Genomic DNA, 21,257 nt, shown 5'->3' with positions numbered 1-21,257 from the left:
GTTAAAACAACCCTGCCCTAATTCCTTTCCATCAAGCTTTAATCCAAATAAAATAGGACATAAACTCCACAGGCTCCTCCAGCTGGCAGGGAGCTTGGGAAGGACATCCTGCCCACTTCCTATACAGTTTCCCAGCATGGAATGCAGACACACGGTGCTATGGACTCTCAGGTGATTCCTCCCTGATGTGCAGCTGACCCTGGAGATGGTCACCAGCTCCTCACCTTGGGGAGCTCCCAAATTTACCTTGGAAGCATCAGAGCCAAAACAAACAGGAGTCTATCAGATTCTGGTCATGATCTCCACTCACAGCAGGAGAGCGTGAGCTCCCACCAAACCCTGTCTGCACCTTGTGCACTCACTTCACCATCTTGGTCTTCACCATCTTGGTCCACTGGTCCTAAGAGCCTAACACCAAAGGGTGATGGTGGGGGGAGGGGTGGCCCAGCAGGGAAAGTCGGGAGGCCCCTGAAGGAACTGAAGCTCTGGGGCCATTACTGATCATTTAGGAACAGCCTCATTTTAAAACTCTCGCTCTAGCTCTTGGCAGCCAGTGATCATCAGGAAAGCAGCCTTCGCCTCCCACGTGTACCCTGCAGCCCATAGTACTGGCCAGGCCCGGTGGGCAGGAACCCCAGCTCCCGACTCAGGAACTGTGTCCCTTTCTCAGGTCAGTGTCCCTCAAGAGGCCTACCCACCAGCCATGGTCCCAGGCCCATCACTTCTCTCTCCCCGTGGAGGCCAGTAGTGTTCTGAGGGCACCCAGGGCCCCGCACCCATGGATTAGTACAAAGGTGTGTCACCAGGGACTGCACTGGGGAGCCCTTTGACATGAGGTGTAGAAGATGGGGAACCCTTAGTAAGTAGTTGGCACACAGGCACAGGAAGGCCTCTGAAAACAACATTGCAGGAGGCAACTGCTTGCCTTACCTGAGAAAATGGCAGGGGGCCTGGTTTGAAATGTTCTTGCCCAAAGTCAGATTTGCTTAGAAGCAACCGCACAAGTGGCCTGGAGGCCTACAGGCTTCCCTCACTCATTGTGCAGGAGGTGTCCAGCAGTGCTGTACCAGGCAGGGCCTTGGGGGCCCGGAACATTGGGGATTTGGGGGGCCTGGAAAGGGTGAAATTTGGTGGAGTTCCCAGAAGAGGCAAGTTGGTCCATTAGCAGGTGGTAAGGAGGGGTAATTGGAACTTCATCAGAATTCGTGCTGAACCCAGGAGAGGCCCAGGGTTCCGGAAGCAGCCTCTGGGGGTCTCGGAGCGGGAAGGAGGGGAGTGGAGGAAGGTGAAGAAAGGGGAGGGAAAGAGAGGGTGGGGAAAAGAGGGGGAGGGATGTGAGTCTGGCGGGAGGGACTGAGGAAGGAGCGGAGAAGGGGAGGAGAAGTGGGGTAGGCGGGAGCAGAGGAGGGGCCTGTACGCCATCCCGCTCCTTCCTTCTCGCGTCCGCCTAGCTCCCTTGCTACCCGCAGCATCCCTGCACCGCCCCTCCACACCGCCCCTCGGCACCAGGCCTCCGCCTCCGCGTCCCCCGCCGCTGCTGCCGCTGCTGCCGCCGCCGCCATTCCTGTGCCAGCGGTCGCGGGCCGGGCACCGGCAGGACGTTCCGCACCAGGTAAGGGCGGGCGGTCACAGGGAGCACGCCGGCCAGGCAGGTGCGCTGGGCGGCGTGACCTTCCTAGGACCCCCAAGACTCCTCCTCCCCCCCCACCCCCCGCTTCTTCTGGGTTCGAGCGTGCAGGTGGCTCCACCAGGCTCGGGGGCGCAGGGTCGTGGGGCTTGCGGCAGAACCAGGCCGGGAGCCGGGGCTGGAGCACTCAGTCTGGGCCCACCTTGCTCCTGGCTCCCATCCCCGCCCTGCTCCAGCCAGTGTGGCCCCATCCGGCCACTCCAGCCCGGCAGGGCCCCACGTATTCTATTTCTGTCTCGGAGGCCGCTGCTCTGCCCGGAGCCGCTCACTCAGACAGGTGGGGCAGGTCGGCCCCAGTGGCTAGTGCTTCAGGCCTTGTCTCCCTTTAGGGTTTTGGCTGAGTGATTCTAGAACTGCCAGGGAGAATCACCAGCCTTGGCTTGGCTGCACCTGTTGCCGCAGCCTGGTGAGCTGAGGGCGGAGGTCCGTGTTGAGTCCGCTGGGGGTTTGCCTGTGCAAACAAGGAGAGTTGGGTCATGGTCTCCTTGTTCATTTAGTTGATTTAGTATGGGGGGGGGGGGTGCATGGGAGTCCGTAGGTGGGTGGTTCACTGAAAATGAAGCTTGTAGTTGGGGGCTGGGCCTTGCTTTCTGGAGTGTGTGCCACAGAAGTGGCTCTGCTTTTGTTTTGTAAACCTCCCTTTTCATGGAGCACATCCCAGGCCTTGGTGGCCAGGCCGGACCTGGGGCCTGTGGCCAAGCTGCTGGCCCTTCTGTTCTGAGTCTATTCAAATCCACTAGGTGCCACCAAAGGTCCCAGGGGGTGAAGTGACATCGCTGACCTGTCCCCTCATATCTGCCCCAGGCCTGGGGCCTGCCTGCTGGCTGTCTGGGTGCCGTTATTTGGGAGTGATTACTGTGCCCCAGAAATAGACCAACTCAGGCAGTAGCAGTGAGGCCAGGATTCTGGAAGAGATAATGCCCCAAGTGTCACTTGAACGGTTGGTGTCTGTGCACATCATCTGCAAGAGTGAGGAAGAATAAAGCAGGCCTGCTCTGAGTAGTCCAGGCACTGTGTGCTACCAGGGAGAAAAACTTCAGGAATGAGGGGACACGCCAGGCATTTCTGTGGGCAAGGACTGGCCCCCTAGGGGGCCAAACCCTCAGACTGATGATATGTGTCTATAGTATACCCAGCAGGTAAATCAAATTGAGAAATAAAAACGAATGGCTAGAACTGAGAGGCGACTCTTCTGGGTCTCTCCTTTTCAAAGTCCCTCCCTTGTAGGGTGTTACAGGACTTAGAGCTGGCATGGGATGGGACTGGCTTCTATGATGGGCTTTACCGTGAGTCTGTCTGTGCCCTCTGAAATGGTACCATTGAGTTCCTCTGCTCACCCTCCTGACCAGCACACATATCTGTTGGAAAATGGAGCCTTGCAGAGACTTCTCCTCTGATGACTTGGGTGCTTTGGTGGCCTTGCCTGGAGTCCCAGGCTGAAATGTGTAGTACAGGGCCTCACAGTGTGTCTGGGGAGAGAGATGAGCCCCACCATGTAAGTAGTCTAAGGCCGATTTCATCTCAAGCGCCTTCTCCACACCAGGGAGATGTCTAGGCCAGTGCTTGGGAGTGTACACTAATGGCTGGCTCTGAATGTGGGGAGGACTGTTCATCGGTGCCAGCACACAGCAAAATCAATACTGCATTGCAAAGACCAGTGGTTGTCTCTGCTTCTGGAGGGAATCCATCTCCTGCACCCAGTGTGGACAGGCTCAAGCCTCCCACCCCTTCCTCTGTCCCATTTGTGGTGGTGGGGGAGAGATGGGTGGGACTGGGAGGGTGGTCGCAGAGCTTCCTCCTGACCCATGTCTTGATGTCTTGTGTGGCAAGCCTGGGGCCAGAGCTCATGAGACCTATGTCTTTTGAGTGTCCCTAGTGTCCCTGGGTTAGGCTTCTGCAGCTGTGCAAGTGAATTGGCTTCCTGATTGTTTCATAATTTATACCAACTTTCCCCTTCATGCTAAGAATTTACTTGGTTAAAAGAACTCCTGGGAAGTTGAGGTGGCAGGCAGTGGTCCCCATCCACCACCCCTAGTCTCTTCTAGGAGCAACAACAGTGACCCATTAACCGTCTAGGAGTACAAGGTGGCAGGGGCCTGGTGAGGCTGGCTGTGTAAAATGTACATCTGAATTTCTCATCGGCTGGCTGTTGAGGGTTGTCCCTGAGAGAAAGGCTTTGGTCCTTCAGATTCTCTGCTGAGGACAAATATTTCTCCCTTGACCTTGCACCATTCCAGAAGGGAGAATAGAAGGTAAGAAGGAAAGTGGACAAAACAGTGACAGAGGCATGGCAGGAGGCCCTCTCTTCCTCTGTTTCTGTTTGCCCTGGCTGTCTTAAGGCGAGTCTTTGGGCGTCACCAAGAGGGGACAGGTCGGGCTGGCTACTCTGCACTGGAGATGGCAGGACTTACAGCCATGTCCAGCCTCCCTGCTGTCAGGCCTTGCCTAGAGCTAGGGTGTTGATTTCAGCATGCTAGTAAAGGTCCGCCTTGGGACCAGGAAACTGGCTAATCCCAGTCCCTTGGAGTGGGTCACTTTCCCTCTTGCATAACCTTCCTAAATGCAGGCATGGGCTGGCTCTCTGCTGCTGCCCCAGGCACTCCAGCAGCCCCTGTGCTATGCCCCTATCTACACACCTGTGTGAACCTTTGTCTGTTGGGACAGGCTCTGTTATTTGGCTTAAAAATCTCAGATGCCCATGAAACCAGAAGCTGCACCCCCTCCTGGATCACATTTTAGCAGTACCCCAGGATTGCAGGCTTTGAATGAAATGCAGTCAGACCAGCATTTCCAAGAATCACTCCTTTCAAAAATCATGGTGTTTATGAGACAGTTGGACATTTGTTGGGCAAATGATGATTTTAAAGAATGATCGTATTCCTTAACAGCACTGTGGCTGTATTAAAAATTGAAAAGATCATTACCTTTTGGCAAACGCAGTGGAGTATTTGCAGAGGACATGATACTGTGTTTGGGATCTGTCCACGGGCAGACAGTTGTTGGGTCTGGGTGAGGGTGCCTGAGGGTTCATTATGCTGTTCTGTCCACTTCTGTGTATTTCCAAAATTCTCCGTAATAAAAAGTTGGTAATAGTCTAAGAACCCCATTTCCCCCCCAAAACATGCCATAGGATTCTTTACTTCATGAAAGAGTTCGAAGGTTTACTGTAAAAGAAGCACCAATATATGAAATGAAAATGTCACACGTGTGTAAGTACTTATGCATAGAAACCTCCTGAAAGGTCACACACTTTATGGAATAGGTCATTATGGAGTGCCCGCTGTAGACGAGTGGGATGGGCACTGCTCCAGGCTCTAGGGACACAGCTCTGAGCAAAAACACCCACTGTTAGGGATGGGTGGGAGGAAGGTACATATGAGTATGTGCATGTGCGTTGGAGGAGGAAGTGTGTGTGTTGGGGGAGGGGGGCCGAGGGGGAAAGCATATACTTATTTCTCTTATATATGTTTGTTTGGTTTGTTTCTTTACAGTGGAATTACTTTCATAATCTTAAAATTAATTTGTAAGAAGAGGTCTTCATTAAGTAACATAATATCCTATTTTAAATATTCTAAATTTCTACATACAAATTTATTTTAAATGGCATTCAATTTGTAGAAATTCCTTTTTCTACACAACTTAATAAGAGATGATGTGGCTTAGCCCTGACCAGCGTGGCTCAGTCAGTTGAGCACTGTCCCACAAAGCAAAAGGTCACAGGTTCCATTCCCGGTAGGGGCACATGCCTGGGTTGCAGGTTTGGTCCCTGGTTTGGGTATGTATGAGATGCAACCAATCGATGTTCCTCTTGCATTGATGTTTCTTTTCCTCTCTTTCTCTCTAAAAAAAAAGTGTGAGAAATGATTTGGGTTAAATGAGACACTCAATGAATCAGGAGTCACGGACCCTCTGAATAATGCTCTGTAAACCATGAAAACACAGACATCGATAGTTACCCTGCCCTCAACAGAAGGTAGACAAGACCCAAACCTTTAACGTTCAACAGCAGTGTGTGACCCACCAATGGGAGAGTGAGCAGAGACTGTGCTATGTCATGGACCATGGGGTGGGAGGCCCTTACCTCAGACCCACCACAGCCCTGGTTCTGGTGGAGAAGCACGTTCCCCTTCAGAAGTGAAAGCAAAGGTGGGTCAGGGCCTTCGCGGGTGTCTCCACAACCAGTTGGAAAGCCTGCCACTGTGTTGCCCTCATTTTCCGACGTTTTGTCTGTTTTCTCCGTAATCTACAACAACAGAAAAAGTATAAAAATGGTAAGTCCACAAAGTAAAAAGTACAAGTTGCCTGGAATTCTAGTTTTTGGGTTTTTTATTTTCCTGCCCTGTGGCAAGAAATTTGAGTTGCTTTTAACACCAGAATATAATTTCCTTTGATCTCTAGATTCTAGCATTTGGGTGGTTTTGGCCAGGTGTGTATTTTGATTTTGTTTGGAGGGATACTATGTTCAGGGGCCTGCCCTAAATAAGAGCCTGAAGCTGTGTTCCTTTGTTCTCACCTTGTGGTTGGGAATTTTCATTGTTTTTTGTTGACCAGTGTTTTGGGGGGCTGAGGGAGGGCACAGCTGGGCTAAACCCTGAATCTGGGGTCATGTCTGTGTGGCCTTGAGTCACCTGCCATCAGGATAGGATGGGTGCAGCATATACCCCCTTTTCCCATTCTCCTCTGTGCAGTTTGTGCTTTCCAGTTCTTTGAGGAGTTTTGAGGTCCCATCCAAGCAGAGCTGTGCCACCCAGGCATTCAGGGAACTCAGCAGGTCTGCAATACCCCATTGGTGGGTGATATCCCATTGCTCATTTTTCTTGAGTTGAAGGAGTTGGACCTTTAAGCCTCTCTCCACTCACAGATTTGTTCATTTTATGAAGTCTCACTGCTTCCCCTGTAAATGTTTCTTTAGCAGCAGTTACAGCAAGAAACCAAGAAACAGAAGGCCTGCCCACTGGGAGCTTCTGGTCAAGTTGAGGGAGATGGATGATTACAGAGAGGAATGTGTCAAGATTATGTCACCTATGGGGCCTTAGTGGTCTGGAGAAAGAAAGTGTGTGGGGTACAGGCACTGAAGGGAGCCAGCAGTTAGGGATGTTTGGGATTTGATATCAGGGAACCAGTTGGCCTCCCTGAGCCAGTGGTGTGGAAGAGGTGTAGAGTGACCGGGGACGAGGAGATACCCGAGCACGCCGGAGCAAGGCCAGAGTGGAGTGACCACTGGGAGAGGCAGGAGCCCAGGTCTGGCCAGATTCTGGGTGTGTCATGAAAATGGAGCTAACAGGATGGTTGGAACAACAGAATAGTCCAGATGACCCTGAGATTCTTTGCTCAGACAGCCAGAGGGATGGGTCATTGTCACCTTGAGATAGAGAATTCAAGAGGATGATGATCAGCTCTCCAGGCAGTGCCTTGTAAGCTCCATATCCCTCCATGCAAAGGTGGCGAGGGGCTCGCCTCACAAAAGAAATTGGAGTTGGGGAAAAAGTCCTGAGCTGAGTGGTGCCCACACAGAGGTGATGTTTTTAAAGCTCTGAGTCAGACTCCAGGGAGGTGGGTAGATGGAGGAAAAGAGAGGTCTGAGGCTGATGGATCAGGAAGGCCTGGGCAGGGAGGCAGGAGAAAGCCATAGCGGGGTGGGGTCGGGAAAGCATGGCAGGAGGTGCTTGGGGAGGAAGGACTGCCCAGCCAGCGGTCCAGTGAGGCGAGGACTGAGTGTTGACCTTACAGCATGGAGGTCATGGTGACCTGAGGAGTGGTCTGTCTGGGGGGTGGGGGGAGGGGGATACCAAGAGTTTAAGAAAGAAGAGTGAGCCAAGGGGATTGTGAGAGAAGACCTCAGGCTTAGGTCTCTGTCCTGAAGGGCAGGATGGAGCAGAGGGGAAGGAGGTGGGGAGGGGAGCTCCTGCCAGGATCCTCCAGTCCTAGGAGATAGGTTGGGCAGATGGGAGAGGTTTCTGGGTCAGGCCAGCTGTCCCCTGTATGCTGTCATTGGCTGTAGTATGCAGGGTACCTCTGCTTGGCCCTTGGGTCTGGAGGCAGGGGAGGGGGCCTGGGTGGCAGAGAATGGTTATGGCAGCTCAGGAGGGCTGAGCCCTGAGCATGGCAGGGGGCCCTCAGGGGCATGGGCTCCGGAGGCCTGGAGAGCTGAGTTGCCCAGCCCCTGGGCAGGGGTAGCTGCCCTCCCAGAAGCCGTGTGGGGCAGGAGAAAGGGGCCAGGTCCACAGGGGCACGGGGTTGGGAAACTGGGGCTGAAAGTGAGGCCTTGACCTTGTGCTTGTCCAGTTGTCAGGTGGACTGTGAGCATTTCCTCCTGAATTAGCCTGTCATTTCCTACAGTGAGGCTGCAGTCCCTAGCAAGGGCCCAGGTTTTACATACAATGCCAACTTAACTCCACATGCACTGAACACTAGGAGCAGGAGAGAGCACTTCCTAAGGCATGGTCCCCATGCTGGCAGCATTGAATCCTCTGAACTGGTTGGATGAGCAAGTTCTCGGCTCTACCCCAGACCCCCTGAATCAGAAACTGTGTTTTCACAGGCCACCGAGGGGATTCAGACACATCAGGGAGTGTAGGAGGCCTTGGGCTTAGCACATGCTGCCCTCCTGAGTGCACTCTTGGGGCAGACAGGAAGGCAGCGGCTGGGCATGGTCCTCACTCTGGGTGCACATTAGACTCTGGTGCTTGTCTGTAGAAACAGTGTTTTGTTAACCAGATTTATTGAGGTATAATTTACATACAATAAAAGGTACTTGTTTTAAGTACACTGTTCAGTGAGTTTTAACAAATGTATAGCATGATGAACCTGCCACTGTAATCACGATAGAGGCCAGGGTTGATAAACTCCGGCCTGCAGGTCAGTGTGCTATGCCCATTCACCCATTCAGGTATTGCCGGAGGCTGCTTTGGTGCTGCTGCACCAGAGTTGAGCATTGGAGAGAGGTTGTTTGTCCTGTGAACCCTCCCAAAATTCCCTGTTGCCCCTTTGGACTCAACTCCCTCCTCCTGTCCAGGCAATCACTGATCTGTTGAGATTAGATTATTATAGATAAGATTTGTTTTTTCAAGAGTTTCACAGTGGAAGCATGTGTTATAGCCTTTGTGCGTCTAGCTTCTTTCCCTCTGCACAGTATTTCTGAGATTCTTATGTGTTGCTGAGTAATTCATGTCTTCATTGCTGAGTCCTGTTTCATTTGTGGGTATGCCATGTTTTATTGATTCATTAACCTGTTGATGGATGTTTGGATTGCTTCCTATTCAGGGTTGTTGTGAATGTAAGTGCTGTGAGCCTCAACTTAACACAAAAGGACAAATAGCCAGTTAAAACTTGAGGAAACATATCTCCAAAGAAGATATAGAAATGATGAATAAGCACATGAAAAGATGCTCAACATCTTAGTCACTAGGGACATGCAACTCAAAACCACAGTGAGAGACCACTTCCCACTTACCAGAATGACTTTTGTCAAAAAAAAAAAAAAAAAAAAAAGGAAAATCAGTGTTGGTGAACACATGGAGAAGTTGGAACCCTCCTACACTACCGATGTGAATATAAAATGTGCAGCGACTTTGGAGAACAGTGTAGAGATCCCTCAAAAAGTTAAACATGGAATAACCATATGCCCCAACAATTTTACTCATGGGCATGTATGCAAAAGAATTGAAAAATCCAAACAAATACTGTATACAACTGTTCATAGCAGCACTATTAACAATAATCAAAAGATGGAAACAACCCGTATGTCCATCACTGAATGGATAACCAAATGTTGTCCGTCCTGACAAGGGGATATTATTTGACCATAAAGGAATGGAGCACTGACACATGCTACTGCATGGATGACCCATGCTACTGCTTGGTGAAAATAGACGTAAAAGGACACATATTTATGATTTAATTTACATGAAATGTCAAGAATAGGCAAATTCATAGAGACAGAAAGCAGATTAAATGGTTGCCAGGGTTCAAAGGAGGGGAGCATGGGGAGACTGCTTAACATGTGATGGTTACATAACATTATAAATGTACGAAAATGTCACTGATTGTACACTTTTAAATACTTGAATGGTAAATCTTATGTATTTCTCATCACAATAAAAATGATATATGCATTCATGTGCAAATCTTAGTGTGGACATGCGTTTGCTCTTGGGTACCTCCTGATGAGCAAGTTGTGTGGGAAGTGTCTGTTTAACTCATCAGAAACTGCATACTGTTTTCCAAAGTGGATGTATCATTTTCCACCCCTACTGCTCCTGTGTGAGTGCGGTTGTTCACATCCTTGCCAACACTTGCTGTCGTCAGTCTCTAATTTTAGCTGTTCTAGTGGGTATGTTGTAATGTATCATTGAGATGAATATCTTTGCCAGTGTTTATTAGCTATTTGTATTTTATATATCCTTTTAAGTATCTGATCAAATCTTCTGCTGTATTTCAAATTTGGCTATCTTATATTTGAGTTGTAAGGGTTGTTTACATACTCTGGAGTCAAATATTTTGTCACAATTTTTATGACAAATATTTTCTCTTAGTCTCTGGCATGCCTTTTAATTTTATTAACGATGTCTTTTAAGGGCAGACAAATTTTTAACTGGAAAGACCTAAGGATTAAGGTTCGTGTTTTGCATAAGGGTATCCAGTTGTTACAGGACCATTTATTAGAGAAACGATCCTTTCCCACTGATATCTCCTGGCATGTTTGGGAAGTAATTGAGTATGTTGGTATGGCTTTGTTTCTGGACTCAATTCTGGTCCACTGTGGGTTATTCCCCACTGGCCCCCACACCGTGCCATCTTCACAACTGCTGCTTTATAGTAACTCGAAGTTAGGTTGTGTGAGCCTTCCAGCTCTGCTTGTTTACAGTTATTTTGTCTATTCTAGGTCCTTTGAATTTCCATATAAATTTAAAATCAGCTTCTCATGTTTCACAGGAGAGCCTGCTTGGGTTTTGACTGGCATTGCATTAATTCTTTGATCAATTTAGAAAAAAATTAACGTCTTAAAGAGTATTGAGCCAGTAAGCATGGACTATCTCTCTTTTCTTCCTTCATTTCGCTTAGTGATTTGTAGTGGGCAGTGTACAGGTCTGCTTTTGGTATCAGGTTAATGTTGACCCCACACAATGATTTAGGAAGTATTCCCTCTTCATTTATATTTTAGAAAAGAGTTTGTGTAGATCTGGTATTGTTTTTTCCTTAAATATTTGATAGAATTTACTAGTGAAGTCATGTGGTATTTTCTTTATGGAGAGGCTTTTAGTTATGACTTCACTTATAAGGCTATTAAGATTCTCTGTTTTTTCTTGAGTCAGTCCTCATGACTTTTATGTTTCAAGGAATCTGTCCATTTCATCTAAGTTGTCAAACATGTTGGCATAAAGTTGTTCATAATATTTCCTTTTTATAAATATATTTCATTGATTATGCTATTGCAGTTGTCCCATTTTTTTTTGCCCCTTTATTGCCCTCCACCCTGAATGGCCCCCCCACAAGCCCTCCCTTCCCCTTAGTTCATGTCTATGGTCATACATATAAGTTCTTTGGCTTCTACATTTCCTACACTATTCTTAACCTCCCCCTGTCTATTTTGTACCTACCAAATATGCTTCTTATTCCCTGTACCTTTTCCCCTATTCTCCCCGCTACCTCTCCCCACTGATAATCCTCTATGTGATCTCCATTTCTGTGATTCTGTTGCTGTTCTAGTTGTTTGCTTAGTTTGTTCTTGTTTTTTAGGTTCGGTTGTTGATAGTGGTGAGTTTGTTGTCATCTTACTGTTCATAGTTTTGACCTTCTTCTTTTCCTTAGATATAAGTCCCTTTTACATTTCATATAATAAGGGCTTGGTGATGATGAACTCCGTTAATTTGACCTTATCTGGGAGCACTTTCTCTGCCCTTCCATTCTAAATGAAAGCTTTGCTGAATAGAGCAATCTTGGATGTAGGTCCTTGCCTTTCATGACTTGGAATACTTCTTGCCAGCCCCTTCTTGCCTGTAAGGTTTCTTTTGAGAAATCAGCTGATAGTCTTATGGGAACTCCTTTGCGTGTAACTGTCTCCTTTTCTCTTGCTGCTTTTAAGATTCTCTCCTTATATTTTATCTTGGCTAATATAATTATGATGTGCCTTGGTGTGTTCCTCCTTGGGTCCAACTTCTTTGGGATTCTCTGAGCTTCCTGGACTTCCTAGAAGTCTATTTCCTTTGTCAGATTGGGGAAGTTCTCCTTCATTATTTGTTCAAATAAGTTTTCCATTTCTTGCTCTTCCTCTTCTCTTTCTGCCACCACTATCATTCAGATGTTGGAATGCTTAAAGTTGTCCCAGAGGTTCCTCAGGCTCTCCTGACATTTTTAAAAAATTTTTATTGTTATTCAATTACAGTTGTATGCCTTTTCTCCCCATCCCTCCCCCCACCCCAGCTGAACCCACCTCCCTCCCCCACCCCCACCATTCCCCCCCGATTTTGTCCATGTGTCCTTCATAATAGTTCCTGTAATCCCCTCTTCCCACTGTCCCCACCCCACTACCCCCTGGCCACTGCTAGACTGTTCCCAACCTCAGTATCTCTGGTTGTATTTTGTTTGCTTTTTTCTTTTGTTGATTATGTTCCAGTTAAAGGTGAGATCATATGGTATTTGTCCCTCACCGCCTGGCTTATTTCACTTAGCATAATGCTCTCCAGTTCCATCCATGCTGTTGCAAAGGGTATAAGCTCCTTCTTTCTCTCTGCTGCGTAGAATTCCATTGTGTAAATATACCATAGGTTTTGGATCCACTCGTTTGCTGATGGGCACTTAGGTTGCTTCCAGTACTTGGCTATTGTAAATTGTGCTGCTGTGAACATTGGGGTGCACAGGTTCTTTAGGATTGGTGTTTCAGGGTTCTTAGGGTATAATCCCAGCAGCGGAGTTGCTGGGTCAAAGGGCACTTCCATTTTTAGTTTTCTGAGGAAATTCCATACTGTTTTCCACAGTGGCCTCACCAGTCTGCATTCCCACCACCAGTGCACTAGGGTTCCCTTTTCTCTGCATCCTCTCCAACATTTGTTTGTGGATTTGTTTATGCTGGTCTCCTGACATTTTTGAATTCTTGTATCTTCATTGTGTTCTGGTCGAATGCTTATTTCTTCCTTCTGGTCCAAACCGTTGATTTGAGTCCTGGTTTCCTTCCCATCACTGTTGGTTCCTTGTGCATTTTCCTTTATTTCATTTTTCATAGCCTTCACTTTTTCCTCTATTTTGTGACCATACTCAACCATTTTTGTGAGCATCCTGATTACCGGTGTTTTGAACTGTGCATCTGATAGGTTGGCTATCTCTTCATTGCTTGGATGTATTTTTTCTAGAGCTTTGATCTGTTCTTTCATTTCAGCCATTTTTTTTTCTTTTTTTGTGGGGGCAGTCTTGTCACACCTGTTATGTAGTAAGGGGCAAAGCCTTAGGTATTTGTGAGGGCAGGGCAACCCAGGTTGCTGTGTTGTTTGCTGTATGTGGGGGAAGGGTCTGAGAAGGAACAATGCCACTTACTCAGTCTCTGCCTGCTTTCAGGCACTTCCACCACTACCCACAAGCAAATTGGGCTATTCTTGTGCTGATTCCAGGGTGGGTGGGTTTGTGTACTTTCTAGGGCCCTGTAGGTCTCTCCAACAAACGCTCCTGTGGAGCTGGGAGTTTCTCCTGCTGCCTCAACCCCCACAGGTTTTTTCTGTTAGAGGTTTAGGGGCTTTATTTCCCTGCACTAGACCCCTGGGTTGTGTGGGCTGTCTCACTCCCCAATTGTTCCTTCTGGTTTATATTCACGCAAATGAGGGGCTGCCTGCTCTGCCAGCTTCCACCGTCTTGCCAACCATTGTCCTCCAACTTCTGCCTTGCTGTGAGTCCTCTCTACCCTGGCTGCCCGTCTCTGACCCTCCTACTGGTGTGGAAGGTGTTTCTTCTTTAACTCCTTGGTTTTGAGACTTGCATACCGTTCAATTTTCTGGCAGTTCTGGTTTCTTTCAATTTTTAAATCAGTTGTTGTCCTTCTTTTGGTTGTGTAAGGAGGCAAAGTGTATCCACCTACCCATAATATTTCTTTATTATCCTTTTAATGTCTGTAGGGTCTGCGTGATAGTCTCTCTCTCTCTCTCTTTTTTTAGGATTTTATTTCTTTTTAGAGCAAGGGCAAGAGAGGGAAAGAAACATTTGATGTGAGAGACAAACATCGATCGGTTGGTTGTCTCCCATATACACCAGACAAAGGATTGAACTCATAATCTATGTATGTCCCCTAACCGGGAATCAAACCAGTGACTTTTCACTTTGTGGAATGATGCCCACCCAACCAACTGAGCCACACTGGTCAGGACCCCTCTTTATTTCTTGAGCCTGGCATCCTTTAAAAAAAAACCCAGAGATCCAAGATGGCCAGGTAGTAAGTAGAAGCTGCACTACTCTACTCCCAAAACCAATCTGGAATTACAACTAAATTGCAGAAAAATCATCCTGAATACCAACTGAACACAAGGTGGAGGCCTTATGACCATAGACAGACAGAATAAACCACTTCACCACAATGTGACTGGTATGAAGTGCAGAGGAGCAGCGAGAGGGCTGGCTGGGCTCCCACAGACAGCAGCTAGAGATTCTGAGGGATATTTGAGTGGCCAGGGGGGTCTCCCCTGAGAAGTGTGGGGTCTAAACCACACTTCTGGGCTCCCTAGACTATAGCACCAAAGCCAGAAAGGAACCCAGATAACACCCAGCTGTGAAAAGCAGCAGGGTTTCTGTTTGCCAGGGAGAGATGACTGTAGACTCAGAGAGCCTTGTAAAGGGCCAATGCACACATTTCATTTGTAGCCACTTACCCTGTGTGCTTGCAAAGGGAGGGCAGAGTGGACTAGAGATGCTGGAGGAGAGTCTCAGGCTGCTGGCTCTGGGGAGAGAACTGAAGGAACAGCCACCAGGATCCCTGTGCTGATTCATTCCCATACTGCAGAAGCCATCTTTCTGAGGCAAATTGCTCCCCTCCAGGTGGCATCAGCCTGAGGGGAAGGAGTAGTCCTGCCCACAGGAATTACTCTGGCCCACCCTCTGGTACTTAAGTCAGTACCACACCTTCATTATACCTTCATTATATTAACAAACGGATTGGTTTAGTGGCTGATTAGTTTACCAACAAAGGTGGAAAATATAAAGAAGCAGCCAAATTGGGAAGACAAAGAAACAGACCTAAAATGAAAGAACAAGAGAATTTCCCAGAAGAAGAACTAGATAAGATGGACACAAGCAATGTGTTAGATAGAGAGTTTAGAGTAATGACTATAAGGATACTCAAAGGCCTGAAAAAAGCCATAACCATAAAAAAAGACCAGTCAGAAATGAAGAATGCACAATCTGAAATAAATAATACACTAGAAGGAATAAAAAGTAGGTTAGATGAAGCAGAGGATCACATCAGCAATTTGGAAGACAAGGTAGGAAAAAAACACCCAGGCACAGCAGCAAAAAGAAAAAAGAATTTTAAAATATGAGGAGAGCTTAAGAAACATTTTAGACAACATGAAGCATAACAACATCCACATCATGGAAATACCAGAAGGAGAAGAGAGTAAGCAAGGGATCGATAACCTATTTGAAGAAATAATGATGGAAAACTTACTTCATCTGGTGAAGGAAAAAGACACACAAGTCCAGGAAGTTCAGAGTCAAAACAAGTTGGACCCAAAGAGGCCAACACCAAGACACATCATAAATAAAATGACAAGGCTCAAAGAGAAGGAGAGAATCCTAAAAGCTGTAAGAGAAAAGCAGGTAGTCATCTGCAGGAGAGTACCAATTAGACAGTCATGTGATTATTCCACAGAACATTTCAGGCCAGAAGGGAGTCCCATGGAATATTAAAGGTTGAAAAGCAAGGACCTACAACCAAGACTACTTTACCCAGCAAGGCTATCATTTAAAATCGAAGGGGAAATAAGGAGCTTCCCAGATGAGAAAAAGCTAAAGGACTTTGTTAACACCAAACCAATACTGCAACAAATGTTAAAGGGCTTGCTTGAAAAAGAAGAAAAAGAGAGAGAGAACCAAGATGGTGGCATAGGTAGACACACTGTGCCTCCTCGCACAACCAGAACTGACAGAAAATCGAATGGCAAGGAAGTCCTACACCAAGTAGATAAAAAAGAAACATACATCCAGACTGGTAGGAGGGGTGGAGAGGGGCACCAGGACGGAGAGGACTCCTGTGGCCATGGCAGGACCAAGACTGGCGGAGTGTGGGACGAACGGGGCAGACAGTCTGACCACTAGCAGACCCTTCGGCCCCACATTCGTGCACAGAAACCAAGAGGGCCAGACTCAGAGTGGTGGAGAATGGGGCAGGCAGAGCGGCAGGTAGCAGCCCGCAGCCCCACATTTGCACACAGATAAACCGGAAAAAACAGTGGGGAGCGAAGCAGACCTCGTAACCCCAGGGCTCCAGCGCGAGGAAATAAAGCCTCAAACCTCTGATTGAAAACACCCAGGGGGGTTGGGGCGGCAGCAGGAGAGACTCCCAGCCTCACAGGAGAGGTCCTTGGAGAGACCCACAGGAGCCTAGAGTGTGCACACGCCCACCCACTCGGAAACCAGCACCAGAGGGGCCAAATTTGATTGTGGGTAGCAGAAGGAGTGACTGAAATCCCGTGGACAGTGGCCATTGCTCCCTCTCAGCCCCTCCCCCAAGTACAGCACAGCAACCAGCCTTACCCCGCCCCAGTGAACACCTAGGGCTCCGCCCCTTTAAGTAACAGATGCACAAAGACAAAAAAAAAAAAAAGGCCCAAATGACAGAACACTTCAAAGCTCCAGAAAAAATATAATTAAGCGAGGAAGAGATAGCCAACCTATCGGATGCACAGTTCAAAACACTGGTTATTAAGACGCTCACATAATTCGTTGAATTTCTTCAAAAACTAGACGAAAAAATGAAGGCTATGCCAAGAGAAACAAAGGAAAATGTACAGGGAACCAATAGTGATGCAAAGGAAACGGGGACTCAAATCAACGGTGTGGACCAGAAGGAAGAAAGAAACATCCAACCAGAAAAGAATGAAGAAACAAGAATTTGGAAAAATGAGGAGAGGCTTAGGAACCTCCCGGACATCTTGAAACGTTCCAACATCCAAATTATAGGGGTGCCAGAAGGAGAAGAGGAAGAACAAAAACTTGAAAACTTATTTGAACAAATAAGGAAGGAGAACTTCCCTCATCTGGAAAAGGAAATAGACTTCCAGGAAGTCCAGGAAGCTCAGAGAGTCCCAAAGAAGCTGGACCCAAGGAGGAACACACCAAGGCACATCATAATTACATTACCTAAGATTAAGCAGAAGGAGAGAATCTTAGAAGCAGCAAGAGAAAAGGACACAGTTACCTACAAAGGGGTTCCCATAAGACTGTCAGCTGATTTCTCAAAAGAGACCTTACAGGCAAGAAGGGGCTGGCAAGAAGTATTCCAAGTCATGAAAAGCAAGGGCCTACATCCAGGATTACTGTATCCAGCAAAGCTCTCATTTAGAATGAAAGGGCAGATAAAGTGCTTCTCAGATAAGGTCAAGTTAAATGAGTTCATCATCACCAAACCATTATTATATAAAATGTTAAAGGGACTTATCTAAGAAAAAGAAGATAAAAAATATGAACAGTAAAAATGACAGCAAACTCACAGTTATTAACAACCACACCTAAAACCAAAACAAAAGCAAACTAAGCAAACAACTAGAACAGGAACAGAACCACAGAAATGGAGATCACATGGAGGATTATCAGTGGGGAGAGGTAGCGGGGAGAATAGGGGAAAAGGTACAGGGAATAAGAAGCATATTTGGTAGGTACAAAATAGACAGGGGGAGGTTAAGAATAGTGTAGGAAATGTAGAAGCCAAAGAACTTATATGTACGACCATAGACATGAACTAAGTGGGAGAATGCGGGTCAGACAGGGGTGCAAGGTGGAGAGGAATAAAGGGTAGAAAAATGGGACAACTGCAATAGCATAATCAATAAAATATATTTTTTAAAAAACAGCTATGGACATTGACAAAATGATATACCACTTAGCCATTAAAAAAAAGAAGAAAATGTTACCCTTTGGGACAGTACGATGAACCTGGAGAACATTATGCTAAGTGAAATAAGCCAGTCAGAGAAAGACAAATAGCATATGATTTCACTCATGTGGAATATCATGAACAAACTGAACTAACAAGGAAAATGGGGACAGACTCATAGATGGAGAGCAGATGATAGCTGATTGAGGGGAGGTTAGTGTGTGGAGGGATTGAGCAAAAGGAAATGGGACTGATGAACATGGACAACAGTGTGGTAATTGCTGGAGGGAGGGGAGTATAAAGGGACTAAAAGGTAATGGGAAATAATACAGTAAACATCATTAAATACAAAAACAAAACCACAGTGCCTCCCCACACCTGCCCAGTTACATCAGAACCTTCTGGGTAGTGCATCTATGGTTGTGACAGGCAGCTCAGGAGATTCTGATGGGCAGCCAGAGTTGAGAAGCTTCAAGGTGGAGGCATAAGGGAAAATACTTAGTTCCTGGTGGTCCAGGCTGGCCTCCCCAAGGGGGAGAAGGCAGATCTGAGGGAGTAGATGAGCATGTGGGGCCACAGTCTGAGCACAGGTTCTGTCTGGAGAATGCCAGTTTGTGGTGGCCCTGGCAGGGGTGGGGACCCTGGTGGGAGCGTTGCACTTGCACAGGCTGTGGGTGTGCTGCTTGTGGACGTGGCAGGTGCTGAGTTAGTGCTTAAGGTGGAGTGAGCGAAACAGGAGGACTGCAGCTGGGTTGGGTGACCATGCCTAGAATGCCGCAGCACACAACGTAGGCCTACTTCTCTGCAGGGCTATTTGTTTTCAAGTCACATTTGCCGAGTTACAATTTGTACACAGCAAAATTCACTCTTTTTAATGTCCTACTCTGTGAGTTTTGATATACAATCATGTAACCATCACCAAGTGAGCATATGTAAAATTTCCATGCCTCTACAAATTCCTGTGTGCCCCTCTGGAGTCGGATCCTTTCTCCCACTCCCCCAGCAACCACAGATCTGATTTTCATCCCTATAGCCTTTTCCAGAATATCACCAAGTGTAATAATACAGTTTGTAGCCTTTGAGTCTGTTGTCTTCACTCAGCTTCATTGTCCAAGTGTTGGAGCCATTGTTGATACCAATGGGATCAGACCCTGTGTAAGGGTGACCCTGTTTAGGGGTGCCTCTGATTGCTGAGTTGGATGGCTGGGATAGAGGCAGGCTGTTGTGGGAAAGAATAATATGGTGATAGTCATGGTGGCCTCATAAGTGACGTACCAGGTGCCTTCTCTGCTTGTCTTGTGGAATCCTGATCACAGTCCTGTTGGATTGGGAGAGAGTCCCTTCCTCAATTTCACCAGTGAGGAGGTTGAGAGTAAAGAGAATAAGAAACTTGTTCATGGGTCACTCAGCCAGGAGGAGTGAGCACTATTGTGAGCCCAGAGCTGTGACTCGCTGCAGAGAGGTGCACATTTCAGCACACAGCATCTAAGGGGCACACCCAGGGGTGGCCACAGGTCAAGCGTTTTAAAGATTCTAAAGATGCATGTACCATTGGCCATTTGGGATTCATCATCTGGAATTTTATCGCAGAGAAAGATGGATATAAAGAAGCGTTTATTGAAAAGGTGGTATCCTGGTATTTACAAATAGAAAAACCAGATTGAAGCTAAAAGCACTGACATAGTGTCAGAGATGAGGAGGTACAGGCAGGTAGCCAATCTCTAGAAACAGTAGTGTCAAATAAGACTAATGCACAGGAAGTCTTCTTAACACACCAAATGCTACACCCAGTCCTAAAGCAGTATGAACAGCAAGGACCTGTAATTGCCTAGAAATGACTAGAGAGACTGCACCCCATGTGGTGGTCACGCAAGCAGTTGATGACATGCTGATGATGCCTTCTCTTGATGCTTGTCTGCCAGTCTCTGGTGTTCTACAGGAATACTTGTTAGGGGAATCATAGAGGAAAAATAAATGGAAAACCCAGCTCTCAATCACACACACACACAAATCCGTTGTCCTGAGAGCCTGACACTTTTCTTGTTATACTTGTCTAAAAAACCTGGTGGGTGTTTTACTGTGTTTTGTACTTTTAAGTGGAAAACATCACATGGGAAGCAGAACAGCCAAGACGCCTCTCCCAGACAGGGCGAGGGCCAGCTAATGGAGCCCGGGTGTGTGGTTACTGTGTGCATGCACCAGAAGTGCCTGCAGGGCTGGCAGTGGGCACAGGCTCTTTTTGTGCTCAGCTCCAGGCGAGCCTGTTAGGCCCTGCCTTGACCTGCCACCCTGTGTGTGGTGTGTGCAGCCTCAGCAGGGCCTGGGTGATGGGGCCTCCTCTCTGGGACGCCTTCTGCAGAGGCACTCCAGGGGAGCTGCAGGAAATAGGCAGCTGATGGGCAATGACACATACCCTCTGAATGTTGAGGCTGGAAAGATCCTGTTGGAGTCAGGTCCACCTGGAAGAGGCTACTTGGCTTCCAGCTGCCCTCTTCCCATGGCCACCCACCACCAGTCCCTTTGCCTAACTCAGTGGTGGCACCTGTTTTTGGTCCCTTTCCCATCTTGAAATGCAGGGGAAGGTTACCACTAACGGAACTGCCTAACCTGCCCTTCTTCTCCATTTTCATCTTCCTGTTTTCCTCTTCCTCTCCTCAGTGAGATGTTTGCACACTTTATAGTGATGGGCACATGGACTGGCTTTGCTCAGAAGTGTAGCCCGACCGTTTGACACCCAGAACACTATGCCCTGAAGCTCCTGGGCCCTTCTCACTGCTTCCCTGGAGTACCACTTCCACACAGTCACCACAGAGGTGCATCCTGGCTGGGTTCCTCTGTGTTCCATGGGTTCTATGCATGCTTCAGTTATGTCACTTCTGGGTGTGGGGTAGGGCTGGGCTGCTCACCTGGGCTCTTCCTTGACTTCATTGTCTCGTATGCCATTGTGGTCATGTGCCTCAGTTTCCCTTGGCTTAGTTTCTGACTTGGGCTATTATGAGTATGTTGTGAACACTTTTGCACTTTTATTCTCCATTCAGGACACAGGGTCTTTGATTGTTACAGCTCACTTCCCAGGGCAAACAGCTCACTTCCACCTGTAGCTGGGCTCCTGGAATTCCAGTCTGAGACCCCCCCCACTGGCACCCTGTCTCCAACCTACTCCGAAGCCTGTGCCTCAGCCAGGGAGCTGCCCTGGCCTGCTCCTCTCCTACCCCACAGCTAACTCCTCGGGGATCTCTCTAGCTGTGCCTCAGTTCTTGCCACCCTCTGCACATCCCTGCCTGCAGGGCCCAGTAAGGCTGAAAGGAAACCTCCCTGGTCATTATAGTACAGGTGGGTCTTCTCGCTGCATTGCTCTGTTTCTTGCTGCATTGACCCCTTGCATTTATATATGCCAATGTTCATTCCATTCGATGTGCCCAGCATGTGCTAGCACTGTGTTTGTGGTAGGGGTCAAGACACAGCAGTCATGGGCAGAGGGAGAGTGGACAAGATGAGGTG

The 21,257-nt window shown here is 47.7% G+C and overlaps 1 protein-coding gene across 14 annotated transcripts in view; it reads left to right on the top strand.

Moving 5' to 3' along the window:
- The first annotated feature begins 1,412 nt into the window (after nucleotides 1–1,412).
- The window catches only part of SEMA4D (semaphorin 4D), a 109,524-nt gene continuing 89,679 nt past the window's right edge, over nucleotides 1,413–21,257 (top strand). For all 14 annotated transcript variants that reach the window (XR_006655920.2, XM_045197693.2, XM_045197692.2 and 11 more), the window contains exon 1: nucleotides 1,413–1,612. The gene's annotated coding sequence lies outside the window, so the exon portion shown is untranslated. The remainder of the gene's footprint in view (nucleotides 1,613–21,257) is intronic.

This window comes from Desmodus rotundus, chromosome 1 (genome assembly GCF_022682495.2).
Source record: "Desmodus rotundus isolate HL8 chromosome 1, HLdesRot8A.1, whole genome shotgun sequence".
NCBI classification, from domain to species: Eukaryota; Metazoa; Chordata; class Mammalia; order Chiroptera; family Phyllostomidae; genus Desmodus; species Desmodus rotundus.
Note: the sequence above shows the minus strand (reverse complement) of the source record. Positions and strands in the feature narration are given on the sequence as shown.